General features: G+C 39.6%; 1 pseudogene; it reads left to right on the forward strand.

Moving 5' to 3' along the window:
• Positions 1-2,173: 2,173 nt before the first annotated feature.
• LOC140949791 (uncharacterized) lies at positions 2,174-3,558 on the forward strand (annotated as a pseudogene).
• The last annotated feature ends 13,165 nt before the right edge of the window (positions 3,559-16,723 follow it).

Here is a 16,723-nt window from a genome sequence, read left to right on the forward strand (position 1 = left end):
TCAAGACATCGAGAACAACGTCAAAAACAGCACGGATGACAAACAAGCAACGACCAAAGTAAGTAAGAAGGAAGTCAAATCAATTTACTTTAAATCGAAGGGAAGAGAGAAGGAAGAGCTCCCGGAAAATAAAGGACCTTTCAAAGGTGCTGCTAAGTGTAATGGTCTTGTGCGCCACCTTTCGGAGCCTCTTTCGAAAGAGGACCTTCAAGGAAAGAACTCTTTGAAACGAACTAGTTCTGAATCGTTGTCCAGGGCGATTAAGCGACAGAAGCAATCGAGCATTTTGTCTTCGTTTGGGAAAAAGACTGACAAAGATTCTAAGGACCAAATGGAGAAGGAAATTCTCTGCCCTGTTTGTGGGGAGAAATTTGCGAGCGGATTGAAAAATTCTGATATCAACAGACACATCGACAATTGTCTCAGTAAATGATAAAAATTATGAAATTTATATATTTTTAGCAAAAATGAATACCAGTTATATGTCGAATCACAATATGACATAATTAGCAATAGTATTGTTACATGTAACTGATATAAGTTTAGTTATGAAAATATAACACGTTCATGGTTCTGCAGTTTTTTTTTTATCGAAATCTTTTCAAAGAAACAAGCTTATGCTAGATCCCTCTGATTCTGAACTAAAACCTGTGTCAATCCGTAGATTTACGCTCCCATGTACAGTCGAACTCCGCTTTGCGGACACTTGCTTAATACGAACGCCATCATTATTACAGACGGTTTTCTTTGTCTCTGGGGAGCCCCTACATTTCCTCTAAAATTTGTCTAGAATTTTCTATTACTTGAGGACGGCTAAAAATTTGTAGATGACTGTTCCATTCACGTACAATTTTCGAAGCTTCTCTTATAAATTCTCCACGCTTTTCTGACATTTTATTTTTCACATTTTACTTTCCAAGTTAGGCTGTTTTTCGAAGAAAAAAGGAACCTAAACTTTTCGGATTCAAAAATGTGGTGGCGAGAGGAATCAGAAAATTTCTCACTTTGAATACGTCAAATTTCATCTAAAATTTCGGAAAAATAATACTCAAGCCTTTGTAATTTCGAAAAGACTCAAGTTCCCCAAGGATGACCAAACAGATACAAATTTTACGCGCCGTTTAGAATGCATTTCTAGATATCTACAAAGTACTCTGGATAGCCTAAAAAGGAGACCATCGTTGGGTGCCCCGATTAAGAACTTATTCCTTTCTCTAAACGGCAAAACTAGCCAACAAAATGAAAAAAACCTGTACTAAATTTGATTGATACCCCAATACATTCTAAATGGAAAAAAAGCTATAATTTTAGGATAAGACAAGAATTTTGTCAGCCTCAAATCGGCAGAAAAGTAAGAATTTTTACTCATTTATTTGCCAGAAAAGAAAACATAATGGTATACATACAGACATGGAATATATGATACAAAATGTTTTTTAAAGATTAAAGAGACGTAAATTGTAAGTAAAAGAATTAAAAGTATTTTTCTGGCGAAAAAGCTCAAACAGAAGCCTTGGGGCTTATTATATGAACAATATTCAGTCCGTGGGTCGGAAAATAACATTCTAAAAAAGAGTGTTTTTCGTCGATAACACAAGCGTCAATTTTGTTGTCGACAAACCACAACTCTTCCTTCCTCCTCTGTATGACAATCTTTGATAAGTAACGCTAATATCATCGCCCCTTTCTCGACAAATAAAAATAAAAAAACTTTAAGAGTTTACAAATGCAAGTTCCCGAACATTGCGGTTTACTAAGTTGCAGCTTACTATTTATAAGTAACTTGTAACAAAATAGTAATCGAAATCTTTGGATCACAGAACTCTTTGACAGTTTTGTTAAAAATCCCAAACTGTCGGTAACCTAGGATCGTTGCTATTTAAAGAGTTCATGGTCTCAAAAGTTAATACACACTTCGAGTCCTTAGTAACTGTCAAGCGTGATCATTCGAACAATGGGTATTGAAAAACCAAATTATTTTTTTAAATGAGTTTTTGTTTTCCATTTTGAGCTAATGCGCTCATACGATTAAAAACGATAAAGTCAGGGACGAAGAATTATACCCATATTTTTCTATTCTTGACTTTTATCGTCGAAAATTGAAACTCTTCCTCGTTCCGTGGTTACTATTGTTGGTCGCGTGATACATGTATGCGAGATCGGACAATAAATCTGAGACACACGAACCATTAGACGAACTGGAATAAATTAGTCTCGCCTAAATAGAAGATGACGCTCACGCTTAGTTCGCTGGTAACCAATGTGAAATCGGCCTTCCATAACCACTCAGGTTCCATAAGAAACACAACTGTCGCCTTGCTGGTGTTTGGCGTGGATGCCGTCGTACAGAGTGAAGATTTCTTCCAGTGTCTTCCAGACAACTTCGTTTTCTACGCCAGCTGTTTCTTCATCATTAAGGCTTTGTTTTTGTTTATGGCGACGATTTTTCTTCACAGCGGATTTTGGGACCATGTTCGTGGATGCTGTAATTACGAAGGTCCGTACAAGCGAGGAGCAAAGCGGTACTGCTGTTGTTTGTTTCCAAGATGGCCTTCCAGCAAAGCTCTTGAAGAAATCGTATTCCAAAGTTCTCTGTCTGGGTTCATGTGGATTTTCTGGGCACTCTTGCAGCGTGACTATTACATCTGCGACGCTCTCGGAGGAACGAAAGCAGCTAAATTAATCAGTGCCTCAGCCGCGCAAAAGTTACAAATCGAAGCAGATTACGCGAACGCGGGAAAAAATTCACAGACGGCAGCGTTGCTCTTGCTAGCTGGAGCGTTGCTTACAGCTTTCGTTGTTGTTTCAGTTCAGCGATGCTATCATCAGCGTGAGTTCGGCACTTTACCGAGTCCGTACCAGTATAAGAAGCTCGAGTCAGAAGCTTCTGTGGAGGCCTTTAAACTGAACATGGAAAAACTCGCAAAAGGACAAGGCAAGAGGCGTGCAGATATGTACTTTGCGACCATGAACAAGAAAAACCCGTCTGACATCCTTTAGAGTGCCTATGAAAATCTCGTCGCTGTGAAGAAATTTGACGAAGCGTTTCCATCTTTGGAAGATTATCTGGAGGTCCAAGCACAGGCGGTTATGGGCATCCCCAGGGATGATAGAGTCTCCAAGACAGAATTGCTGCGCAGAGCCAACATGCCATGCATTAAGGCACTCATCATGAAACCAAAGCTGCAGGAGGTTGGACATGTGGTTCGAATGGAAGATGCGCGCCTCCCGAAGATGGTCTTCTTCTCTGACCTGGCTACCGGTGCGCGTAGCATTAGACACCCACTGAAGAGGTTCAAACATGGCCTGAAACAAAAAACTGAATTGAATCCCATTCTTGGATGAGAAACCCTCACCCACCGCAAACCCCAGCGCCCGGAGAATGGCCGTCCACAAGGGCGTTCAAGGCTTTTTAAAAAGCGGCTGTACAACCTCGACCAGGCCTTTCGGAAGGCCGGGTTCTAGTTGCGCGAAGGCTGCGTCTTAGCGATTGAATCGATCTAAACGGTTTCTTCGAGTTGTTTAGGGTAGGCCATTATAATGATTTTTTTTGTAAATTTACTAAGGATGGGGAGTGGAAAGTAACGGACAAAGAAGTACTCAGCAGCCAAGCGTCAACAGGAAAAGGTCAAGCCAAGCCTTTCCCCGCAATACCGCCTGTAATCGGAAAAACAGACGAGGATCTCAGCAGTGACGAAAAATACGAGGAGGAGACCTTTCGATCCAAACAACTCTTTTTATTTGCTTGGCAAATAGCTAAAGGAATGGTAATTACTATATGATTATTTTCTGAGCGACGTTGCTTCGATTCAGTTTCTGTTTTCATCATTCAAAGATCGGTTTCAGACTATTTCACAAGCACGAAATAAAGGACATATGGGTTAATTTGCTAGATGAAGAATGATTTGATTTTTTTCATTAGAATGTCAAATTAGTTTTAGTGGAGAAATTGTCTTAGTCGATCGAACCAAATTTGGCATGTTTCGTACATGTTTCGTATAATCTTGAATCAGTCGTTCAGATCAGTTCAGTTCAGTATTTTTCTTTTAATTGTTTGCCCCTAATTTTCTCGCCTTCACCCATGCCTTTTTTCTCCTTCCTTCTTAATTAGAATCATCTCGCCGAAACAATCTTGTTCACAGAGACCTTGCTGCCCGTAATGTTCTTGTTGGCCATGACAACCAAATCAAAGTGTCAGACTTTGGGTTGATGAGACAAATCTATGAAGATGTGAGCAGCTCAGCGAAGTCCAAAAAACTTCCTGTGAAATGGATGGCCCCAGAATGACTCTATCAAGGCCTTCACACCACCAAAAGTGATGTGCACGTACAAAAGATTCCCACTCTTTTAAACACATTTCGATACATTGCTGCTCAGAAAACCTCAGCTACCCTAAAAATCGTTATCAGTGAGTTTAATTCAAACCGATCTAGAATTCCAGTGGTTAATATAGTGGGTAATTTCGTACTTGTCGGCGCAATTTTGACTCAGGACTATATATAGTTTTCATAGTCAATAGCGAGAGCGGCGTCTGTTGAATTCTTAAATCAGAGTGTATGTAAAGATCACTTAGAAGCTTTCCTTTGCCGGGAAAAGTTTGAGAATATGCGACAGACCCGTCACGTAAATTGGTATTGATTTCCCTACTGTATTAACCTTGCTAGGCCATTTGCTAAGGGCTTTGAGCATCTGAGGCCTGGTGTCATAGGGTTCAGTCAAGGCACGGAAAGGTGGAGACACGCCCTTTTTCCCTTAAGTTCATCAAGTAAAAAGAAGAGAAGAAAAATTTATAGCGTTTATGCAGTGAACATATTCTTGACCTTTGTGCTTTTCTCTATAGTTGGTCTTTTGGTGTTGTTCTTTGGGAGATGGCTACATTGGGTGAGTAGACCGTCACACACTGATCATGTTACCTTCCAAGGGGAGTGAGATCCCAAGAACTGTCCTCCCTAGTGCCACGGGGGATATGACTTGAATAGTGCGACTAGCCTGATATTAAAGGACGACACTGGGACTTTTAAAAGAGTGAGTCCTTATTAAATAAGGTTATTGCCATCAGGAAACAGGCTGATACCTGATCAGTTGTATTTGTGGCAAGCCATGTCCGTAGTTTTTTTTTTTTGGTTTGAACTAGGCTTTATGTCTGAGATTATAAATAAGTGATAATCGGCATCAAATATGTACGCATTATAGAGAGCATTATTACTAAGCACCATTCTTTCTTTCTTTCTTTCTTTCTTTCTTTCTTTCTTTCTTTCTTTCTTTCTTTCTTTCTTTCTTTCTTTCTTTCTTTCTTTCTTTCTTTCTTTCTTTCTTACATTTAAATGCAACTCTGACCCCTATTCAATCACTATTCTTTTGCAAAACTGCATTATTGAGTGCGAGGGAATGAAGACTCGTGGACGTTGACATTTCCAGTAGAAATCTATCCAATGGAATGAGCCGTATTTTCAAATAATAACATGTATATTTTTTCTTTTTCATAACGTGATCAGGAGGCGTACCATACCCCACGCTGACCAACTCAGAGTTGTATCGACTGCTTGGCACTGGTTATCGCATGGAAAGGCCTGACATGTGCTCCGGTGATGTGTACGTTTCTTGATCAGAATCGTCTTAAAGTTTACAAATAGATTCGATTTTTCCGTGCGTCTTCATAGTTATAAATTATAGCAATGAACGTTGCAGAAGACAAGTCGGTTGGCAATTTTGACGTTTTCTTCGATCAAATTGGTTACTGAACAGACGGACGGCAAAATCTTAGCTTAAATATTTGTTTCATACAGTAGTATGATAGTGTTAAGACTTTAACAGAGATCGACAGCAAGGATTTTTTCTCCATGTTTGATATTTCCTTATGGTAATTGATTAAAACTAGGTATTCTTTCTCTTACCTGGTAACAGCTTTATTAGCAAAATTTGGCGATGTTGGCTAATTCTTTCAACTTGGAAAACTTTAAACAACATTTCCAGTAGACCATTCCAAAACCATCCACCACGCGAGGGTCCCGTCGCTGTCGTGTGTTCTCTCGCGTGTCGCTCGCGCGTGTACTTCTCACGAGATCGCCCCAAGTGGAGAGCTTGCTTGCAGGCTAGGCAAGAAACCGACAAGCATAATGATCCGGCGTGAGTGGTTCCCAGCTGGTCTAAAGGAAAAACTATTCTACTAAATTGGGGTATCTTACGTCAAATAGAAACGGTTTCTATGTATGTAATAATGGAATGGAACTCTTACTAACTTAAATTGTTGTTGTTATTGTTTTTTATTCATAACAGATATGAGCTGATGACTGACTGTTGGAAGGAGGAACCACGCTCTCGTCCCAGTTTCTTTCAGATGATCGAAAAACTGGGGGTGATAATGCAGAGGGATGCACCATACTTGGATCTAAGCAAACGTAATGAAGATCATCCGTATTACAACGTGCCCCCTGAAGCTAGTGGTGACTAATGTGAAGAAGGAGCTTCCCCAATAATCAGACAATTTCAGACCAAACGATTATAAACAGTTAACTAGTAATGATTATCGAGAAAGCAATGGTAAAAAAGTTTGAAGGAAGTAAAAGTAGAAGCATAACAAAAACCGTAGTAGCAGTCAGTAGTATTAGTCAGCGGGATCATAAGCGCGCACAAAGTTTTGGCAGAGGAGCTGCAAAGCCGCTCGGCTTGGGGAAGGGAAGGAAAGGAAAGGTTTTGAAATTCCCTTGCAGCTTCACAGCCAAAACTCTCACACGGGCGAAAAAAAAAAAACAAAAACAGGCCAGCTGATCTGACAGGCAGACCAAGCGTACTATGGTTGTTGCATGTTGTACAACAGGGAACTTAAGAACCACGACGAAGTTCACGACGACGACGTTTGTTGACTGGGAAAAGACTGGAACGAGAACGTCAGTTTCGGCGGCAAAAAGAAAAATTAAGATGCAGTCAGTCGGTAAGTCTACGACGGCGACACTGAATGTAAACACAAATGTAAAACTGTGATGTTCGTTCGCAACAAAGTTTTTTGAAATGGCGTCTTTTAAAACAATGCAAGATCTTATTTTTTAAAGCCGTACGTCTAATTCCTTTGACGATGAAGAATTTTTTGTGTTGTCTGACCTTTTCGAGTGGAAAAACGCCTTCCTTCTGCACAAAGATTATTCAACTTTCAACCTGAATGAGAATGATTGACCGAGTCCGAGTGTCTGTCAGAGTTTAGATTTGGAAAAAGAGACATTCTGATACATGTGATAGCTGTTTTCCATATAAAGTTTATTTCCTCTATATTATAATTTGCCTTACCTAAATACGTACAAGTAAATTTCTCACTTACGAGTTCGCTCGCTCGGCTTTCACAGCTGTTGTCATTCTTCGAAGTAAAAACAATTCATTATAGTACACTTTTAGCCGAATTTTCAATCAACATCGCTTGTTAGGAGAAAAAAGGAACGATACCTGGATTTACGAGGATGAGAAAAAACAAAGGACTTCAAAAATCGCTTAAAACAGTGGATTTGTACCTGCCGAAGCTTGTGGATTGCAGCACGACGCGATTGTACTTTGTTTGGCGTCGTCGACGACACCACGACGACGAAATTTACTGGTCGCGCTTGCGCAGTACACTGAAACTCACTTCCGGTCGTCGTCGTGGTTCTTAAGTTCCCTTTTGTTAAATAGAGGTTCGTTAAATCGAGGTTCCACTGTAGTTCAGTTCATACAGGGAAAAAAAGCGTCCTTTCCAATTCCTGTCCTTCAGGCCCCGGTTGTTCAAACGTTGGATAGCGCTATCCACCGGATAAATCGCTATCCAGCGGATAAGTGTTATGCTTTCCAACTGCGTTATCGAGTGGATCGAAATTTATCCAGTGGATAGCGCTATCCACCTTTTGAATAGCCTGCGAGCCGCAGACGTATTTCCGATCGTCGCCTCTCTCCCTTCCGGAAAAAGCGTCTGCTCCCCGCAGACTATCTGTTCAACATCTGAAGCGAGATTGGTTTGTGGTCACGCACGGTCTCGGCACTTACTGATCCGGCCCATAAGGTAGTAGCTAACCTGACCTGGTATTTATCACACCGTCACAAAAACGAACTTCCTTACTGACTGAAACCTGCGTCAGTTCTAGCCGAAAGAGAGCTGAGAAGCCGTGTGGCATGCAACTTCACTTTGTGCGAAAGTCAAACATCTGTCAAACAAATGTGACAAGGTTTTTTAGTTCTCGCGCCCCACTCCCTGGGCTCAATTCGGATTAATTTCCACTTCGACCCATGGTTTTTATCACGAGTGGGATTATTAATACAAAGTTCGATCGACGACTGCAACCTCTAACAGTCGATTTATCAATCATAACTTTCTGCAGGAGCCGATCTTTCTCGTAAGGGCCCGAAGCCGGGCTAAAAGTATCAGATTACTGCATCCAAAGCGGACGCGAGTCTCAATTTCGCTGTTCGGCAACATTTTCCTTGTTTTTTGGCCATCTTAGCTTAAGATGAAACAAAGCAGACTGCGGCTCTAAACATAAGAAAATTTAAACGGCTTTCTGAAAAGAACTAAAAAAGACTTCAACTTGATATTTCACATGTTCCAACATTCGTCTTTAGAAGTAATAAGCCGTTGAATCAGTAGTGTGATTTAGACTAAATGTAGAATAATTAACTAACTTAAAGAAACAAACGATGACATATGGCAAGAAAATTTGCATACAATGAGAAACAGCACGGAAGCTAAAAAAGGTAAAGTTTTTCATAGCACTGCAGACAATTTACGCCCAGCGATAATTGTGATCAGAGAAGTTAAAAACCACATTTCTAATGAGTTGTCAGTTCATTTCAACCTTGCTTACATGTTCGGACGACAGAAAATTGAGTTTGTGGTACGTGATTCGTTATAGGATTACAGTACGATCAGACAAAGACGCCGGTGAAGGGGATTTAGGCCGCTGTTTCCCGTAGAGGCCCCTGCTGGTATTTCAAGAATAAAATATTAAAACAGGACACGGGTGTGATATGGGAGGAGAAAATAGGCGGGAAATTGTCCTGCGCGCGCTTTCTTCCCCTCCTCAATAAAGTTGCCTCTGCTTGGAGAGGGACCAGTTCAAACGCAATAATAATATAAAAACAATAATAAAACTTATATAGCGCCGATTGTTGCTATTTTCATCAGCGCTTAAAAAAACAAAAAAAACGCATGAACCTACCAAAAAGTTAAAACAAAAAGGGACTCTTCATTTTTTAAAAGAGAGGGGGGGGCTGGTGGGATTTGGGGGGGGGGGCACTTGAAAGGCTTGAAAGGGGGGGCCAGCCGAAAAAAAAATGAAGGAAAGGGGTGGGGTCGGACGAAAAAATTAGATTAAAAATAGGATAAGAGATGTTTACAGATCGAAGAAAAATTGTGCTCTTTTATTTATAACAAATATGCTAAAACAGTTCCAGGGTAACAAGAAAACTTCTCAACAGCTTTTATATTTTATAAGGACAGTGAACATACCATAATAACAGTCTTAAATAGCAACAACTTTCTTTTCATTCATAAAAATGTTGTTGTCAAGCTCATATAATTAAAACCAATAATTTCAGTCCTGAATTGGAACTGACCTCGTTACCAGAGCTTTTCTCTGAGAAATTTAATGGGAGGGGCATGAAACTACTACGAGGTGTCCCCTTCCTCAGGTCAGGCCGAAGTGAGAGGCAGCAATGAATCAGGTCAACTAGACAGCAGTGGTGAAAGCAGTGAGGGAGAAGAAACTGATGATGATTACAAGAGTGATGCCCCTGACTCTGAAGACGACTCAAATGATGTCGTTCTTGCTTTTATCGCCCTCAGACGAGGAATATGTAGACGAGCGGCCAGCTACAACACGCTCTGGACGAGCAGTAACAAGAAGAGCTGAAATTGACTTTTCATTCTTTTGAGTGAGGATTTGTTAAAAAGAGCTTTCTAGCTTTCAGCTTTCTTTCACTAAATTACGTGAAATGTAACAAAACGAAATTTTAATGCAGTAACTTTTTTAATACCTTATGTATTTTTTTATTCATGGGGGGGGGGCCTTCCAAAAAATTACTCTGATGGGGGGGGGGCCATGCGAAAAAAATCGGAAATTGAGGGGGGTCATACAATTTTCAAATTACACTCCTCCAAATCCCACCAAATCCCACCAAGCATGTTAGGCTTTCCTGGGCAAAGTTTATTATGCTTTACAAGGCGTTTACAATAATTGTTGTTGTATCGTTCGGTTATTATTTACTGTTGTTTTTAAGTAACTTGTATCTGTGCATAAACGCAGTCTCAAATTAATTCCAACACTATCTTTTTTGTTTACTTGACAGGGGTGTTATTTCACAGATGGGGGACACATGAGCAAGCCGGTAAACACTACTGTAGAAAGGCTCTAAAGCTTGATCCAAAAAGTGAAAATGCCCACGGTAACTTTAAAAAGCTTAAAGAAGAACTACACGATTGTCACAGCTCTCCAGCTGACAGGCTAAACTAGTGAGTAAACATGATGGAAAAATTTTTACTACAATGTTGCAGATTTAATAATTTTAGGTCTTTCACAGCCAGACGTACTTTCAAACACACAAAAAAAGGAAGAAGAAACGAGGAACACTGAACAATTTACATTCAGTACGAAATACAAACGTTGTAACAGAAGTATTGGATAGCTTTCGATTGAATAAGCACTTTTAATCTTATTATTTTTTAGTTTAGATTAAGGTAGATATTTAAATTTCTTCCTCGGCGCGTTTGCTCCATGTGATTGTATTGATGCGAGAATCTTCAAGGTGAGTTGTAGTAGGGTTGATTCTCACCCTGCTGTGCCCGACATTCCAAAATGGCTGTTAATTCTTCTTGGCTTTTTTGAGTTAAACTTTTGAAATGGGACTCTTTCGAGTCTCTTTGTCTCGATTGGTCTACTTTTCACAAAACTTTGAAGAAAATATATTGATCTTCAATTTTGTGTGGTCGACCCCCTTCGCCTGTACACGGACCGAGCGCCTGTCCGTCCGCACCACAGGCATACCAATCTAAAATAACTAATCAACAGGTATGGCAACCCAAATGCAACTCGAGGATATTTTGGCGGGCAATCGCACAGCCACTCGCGTCTTGTAATGCAGAGACAACTAAAGCGTCAATAAAGACGAGAACGGAAAGTGGAAATTGTTTCTGTATCCGTGTTGTCTAAAGTATTAAGCTTAGACCACAAATTTGGAATATAGAGCAAGACTCCAGACAGAGAAATAGAGAACGTAGGCGGCAGGCCAGCGAAGCTAAAAAAAAAAAAAACAAAGGAGACATTTTTTTTTGTTGGAAGAACAACATGAATTTTTGTAATGGCGGTGAGAATATGAGAAATGCTAGCGGCCACCAATGCAAGGTAAAAATGAGCGGCATTGAAAAATAGTGATCGAGAACACTTACGACATTTCCTCCATAGAACGTGTAACTAGGAAGTTTCTGATAGGTTTAAGGTGATGTTACACGAGACGCTTCGCAACGACGATTTTTAGCGCAACACAGCGTTTCAACATTGCTGCGACATTGTTTCAAATAGTATTAACAGTGTTCCAATATTGTGACGCTGTGTTGCGTTCAAAATGGACGTTGCGAGACGCCCCGTGTAACATCACCTTTACGTTACAGTTGTGCAAAACAACCGCGAAGAAATGTACAAAAAAGTGTGTTGCACGTGCAAAGTTGCTTTTTTGCTAATTAGACCTATTGTTGTTTTTTCACCGTTCTCCGGCGTTGCCTTCGCCGCTTTGCATTATACGATTTTATATTTTGTTGAATAAACTATAAATATTATCGGGAGCTTCGCTTTTAGCCGTGGCTAAATCAACGATCGAAGGCCAAAACGCTTTGCTCCCATAAGTTTCACGTGACAGATAGTCAATTGAAAACACTCGTGATCAGATTACGAAGGCCTACTCTGGGACCTAAAGTCGCCCAAAGTCGCCTTAAGTCGCCTAAAATCGCCTTAAGTCGCCTAAAATCGCCTTAAGTCGCCTAAAGTCGCCTTTAGTTTCCTTAAGTCACTAAATCATTCAAATCTTAACGAGGTTCAAATTGTCTTGTAGTTATTACTTTTTTAGTTTTCTATTTCCAGAATGCATGATTTCTCATAAAGTGTATAATAACCTGTGTTCAATAATATTAGCCACAGACCCACCCCACCCCCCACAAAAAAACTCCCACGGTGACTTAAGACCCATTAATTTCTTCTCCAGCCCTCTAATTTATACATTTAATTACTCTACACAATTTACTACACGTAATAATTAGTCGTAAGCAATACAAGAATAATCATTCCTGTATTGTTTATGCAAAAATGACAACATATAGTACACAACTTTATCCAGTCACTTGTACAGATATTTTATTAATTTCACCCGGAAGGTTTGTCTCATATTTCTCAGTAAAAATATTGTTTAAAAAGGCATTCAAAGGTTCAAGTTCTAGCTAAACTACATTAAACAGTGTGCAAAGAGAGTAGACAGAGTAGTGTCCAGGCAATAGCCCTGGGGTACTGGATTTTATGATTGGGCTAGTGAACTGCATTTTTAACTTGCCTGGCTGGCAAGTAAAGTTTTTTAGGAATTCAGATTACAGAAGAACTGTAATCAGTCCCATTCATAAAAAAAATTGGGGTTAGTCAAAATGGCTTTCAGGCTAGTGTATGCTAGGCAAGCTGTAAAGCCGACTTTCTTAGCACCCTGAACAAAATATAGTTAAAACTCTTTTCTACTGCTTTGTGAGAGTCCAACATTGAAAGACATTTCAAGTAACTAAGATCAATACAGGTAGGTTGAAGGGAGAGAAAAAAACAATTATTGCCGCCACAACATTAATCTAAATTTTCTGGTAGTTAATACAAGTCTAAAGGTCAATCGAAAAAAGTGTCCATGTAAATTACCGACCCAGATTTTAAGAGCAACTAATGATAAGTTTTTTTTCCGGCACACAACCTCTGATCTGTATTTACCGTCGAATTATATCCATCTATCATTGACAGAAACACAATCACTCTTATAAACTTGAACACTTAGCTTAGCTTGTACAGTCGTCTCTTTAGGTCTTCCCTTCCAGACAGAAATTCAAGCTTTGTACATCGAAGGTGCGTAATACTGCTCTTTGTTTATGTTGTCGTGATTGCTCCCTGCCAAACGATTTGATGTAATCGATCATTATTGATGAAGAACGTAGAAAAGCAAAATAATACTGTTCTTTCCGCCACGTTATGGCCGCCCAGAAAGTAGTGTGTTTTGATCACGTGACTAACTGGTCTGGAGGCGGGGAGAGGGCGGGACCGAGAAACCATGGAAATTAGCTTGCGACTGCAGTGGAATTCTGGGAGAAGCAAAATGGCGGATAGAATGTTGTACCTCGCGTTTTCGTATAAAGATCTCCTTTTAAATGGAAATTTCTGACATAATAATGGAAACGTTTACACTTGGTACTGCCATCGGTTTAAACATGACGCATAATGCTTCCTTTTGTGCTGAGAGCGTAAACGCTGCCGCGTGGAACAGACCGAGAGAGGTTGGTTGAAGCTAAGCTTAGTTGTTTACGTTTCTGCTGGTGCATAAATGCACTCATGAAATCAACCCGACTGGAAAGTTTCCAGAGAGACCATGGATAAGAGAGTACGGTTCACTAGTGAAGCAAGTATTTGGAAGTGTTTTGTTTGACTGAGACAGGAAAGGAGCAATATATATACGGCGAGAACTACAAACTTTTTGTTTTGAATTCAATTGGAAAAACATCCTCTTAGCCAAGCGTGTGGGGACAAACATTGGCAGAGCAACTGCCAAGACATACAATGGGGATCGTCATTTCCATAATGTGCGATATCGATAAGTGATTTTAGATGTTTTAAATTAATTACTTAAATGTTTGTTGTCAAATTATGAAAAAAAGACACTTCAATATAAAGTTTTTGCTACAAACCAGCTCACAGTATGTTACAGAGATGTATTGAAATACTCTACTTTTATGGTTTTATTTTTTGGAAAAAGAAATGCAGGAACCATTGATTTTTTGTCCCTTATATTATGAAATAATGCATTTAAAGACCAAGAGAAAATTTACCCTTTTGGTTGCTTCTAACTCAGATTTTGTCTCTGCTAATGTAATACTAAACCAACACCCTTGATATTAGCCTGTGCCACAGATGGAACTAAACTCTGGGTTAAGTCCATCTGCAAAACAGAGGCAAAATCCTAGTTCTGGGCCCCCCGTGTGTGTATCAGGATTAGAGAACATGCCAGGACTGGACTGTTAAAAATGCCATTGCCCATTTGCCAATCATGTTGAAGGGGAACTCAAAATGCTGGTAATTCATTTAGTGCATCAGGGCCCAGAACAAGGATATTAGAGCTGCTTCACGAATGTTACTAACCACGGTTAGAATACACCTGCAACACAAGCTACCTTGATATTTAATGTTCAAAATATTAGGTAGCTGAGATTGTTGAAAATTTGGAAGACTAATGTAGATGTCTTCAAGACTGAATTAACTTATGCTACAACATTGTGTCCCTAGAGAGGTAGTGTTATCAGATTTTGATTTTGTATATGTTGTAGTTCATTTTTATTTCAGTTAATTTTTATTTTTCCATCGTTTCTGGGTATGGTTATGTATGCTATTGAATTTAAAACAAAGGGAAACCAAAAATTAACTGAAATTAAAAATTAACTGCAACATATTGACACTAACATGTAACTCACCTAAATGTCACCTTTTTCTCCTTAAGTCGCCTAAAGTCGCCTTAAATCGCCTTAAGTCGCGCAACATTTTGACCAAATTTTCCTAAAGTCGCCTTAAATCGCCTTAAGTCGCCTAAAATTATGGCGACTTAAGGTCCCAGAGTAGGCCTATTACGAGTAAGTAGAAGGTCTACACTCGCGTGATCAAATTGCGTTCTGTGCATTCCATTCATTCTTAGTGGAAGTCCAAACGAATGCTGGCTGCATACATGCGACGCATGCGTGATAACAATCTGGAGATTAGGATTGCGGGCTCCTCTTGTCACCCGCAAATGTGCTTCTCGTTAAAGAGGCACTTCTCGTAAAAAAACCTAGACCATGGAAATTCAGTATAAACCTTTTCCATTTGGTCAAGAAGTATATTGTTCTGTTGTTTTTTCTGGTCTATTATCGTACAGTTGTGAGTTCTTCTCCGAACAAACCGTAGCAAAGCTCAAATACTTCTTGTTTTTAGGAGATTCATGGCGTTAACATTTGGTCCTTCTAAGCTTTTGACTTTTGTCTGTCATTCGTAAACAATAGATGAAAGAACAAAAATTCTACGTGGACAAATTAGCGCTCGTTGTCCAGAATCCGGACAAATCTACGTCATTAGTATGGAATTTTGGGGGCCGAATCGCAGACGTCTCTGAGCTCCCCACGAAACGTCCCAAGTGGCGAGGAGTGAGTAGAGACGGCTGTATTCGCAGGCTTCGTTTATTTTATTGATATCTTATGCTATATCTTGTACAAGTTAAGGCTAGTACTGACTTAAATATGTCATAAAAAAGTCTTGAAGTTCAGCTTTCCTTTGTTTATGAACTTGGAGTTTTCTTATTTAGCGATCAATAACTACAGACCTGGGCCCGGTTCCTGCAAGGCCGATTAGCATTAATACAGGATTAAATTTTTGCTCCGTTTTTGTATTTTTTGATTCCTATGTATTGTTTACTTAGAGTAGCATTTTGTATTATCATTATTACATCTCGGAGTTGAAGCTGAGAAGTGCATTTTGTAAGCTCGAGTTACATGTTCTTAGACAAGAAAACCTTGCTTAAAAATTGGCTTAATCCTAGGTTAACCTTAACCATCTTTCGAGGAACCAGGTCCTGATGTTTACATATCCATGGTACCCGGTTTATTCTTGCTCTGTAAATGTTTCTTAGGAAATATTTAGATTAGCTTGTATACTGTGCTGTTAATATTGAACTCGTATTGGCCAGATAGAGCATTTGCAACAATGAGGTAGGAGTGGCCACGGTGCATAAATGACGTCATACCATGAGCCCCCTGAGTTGAAAATTCTTGATACTTGACGAACCGTGATCCAGTGGCCTGATACACAACTGACTTTCCATTATTATTGGCTACACCCAGGAATGTTTGACCGCACATCACAAATGGATGCCAGGCAATGGCCCCATAAGTGCCAACTGACTGGAATGAGACAAAGTCATTTCCATTCCACTTAAAAATGTTGGTTTTCGATCATATCCATCATCAAAGTTTGCAATTGCAAGGAATATCTGACCATTCATTTTAAACGACTTCACATCTCGTGCTCCATACGTTTTTTTAAATTGTACGTCGAGGAACTTTTCCCCTGACCACTTTAACACATAGAAATGAGTTTGCGCGGCAACAGCAATAAACGTTTCATTCTTAATTACAAATGCCGCGGAAGCTGCATAGTGCCCGTTTTTTAGCAACTTCTGAAACTCATCGAACGAGTTGTTTCTCCACTTATAGATGACTGAGTCCACATGATAAAACTGATTATTTTCACGGTACTCATTTACAACTGATAGAAACGGTTCAATCCCTATTTTTAAAAATACTAATTTCCTTGCTCCTCTCGTTGCAATTTTTGAAAAACGACAAACTCTTGTCCGTTCCACTGATAAATAATTGAGTTCAGTCGGTATTTGAATCCACTCCTGCTATTGGCAACGGCAAGATAATGTTTATCAGTCATTGTAAAATATGATGAAGTGCCAC

This window comes from Porites lutea, chromosome 10 (genome assembly GCF_958299795.1).
Source record: "Porites lutea chromosome 10, jaPorLute2.1, whole genome shotgun sequence".
Classification (NCBI taxonomy): Eukaryota; Metazoa; Cnidaria; class Anthozoa; order Scleractinia; family Poritidae; genus Porites; species Porites lutea.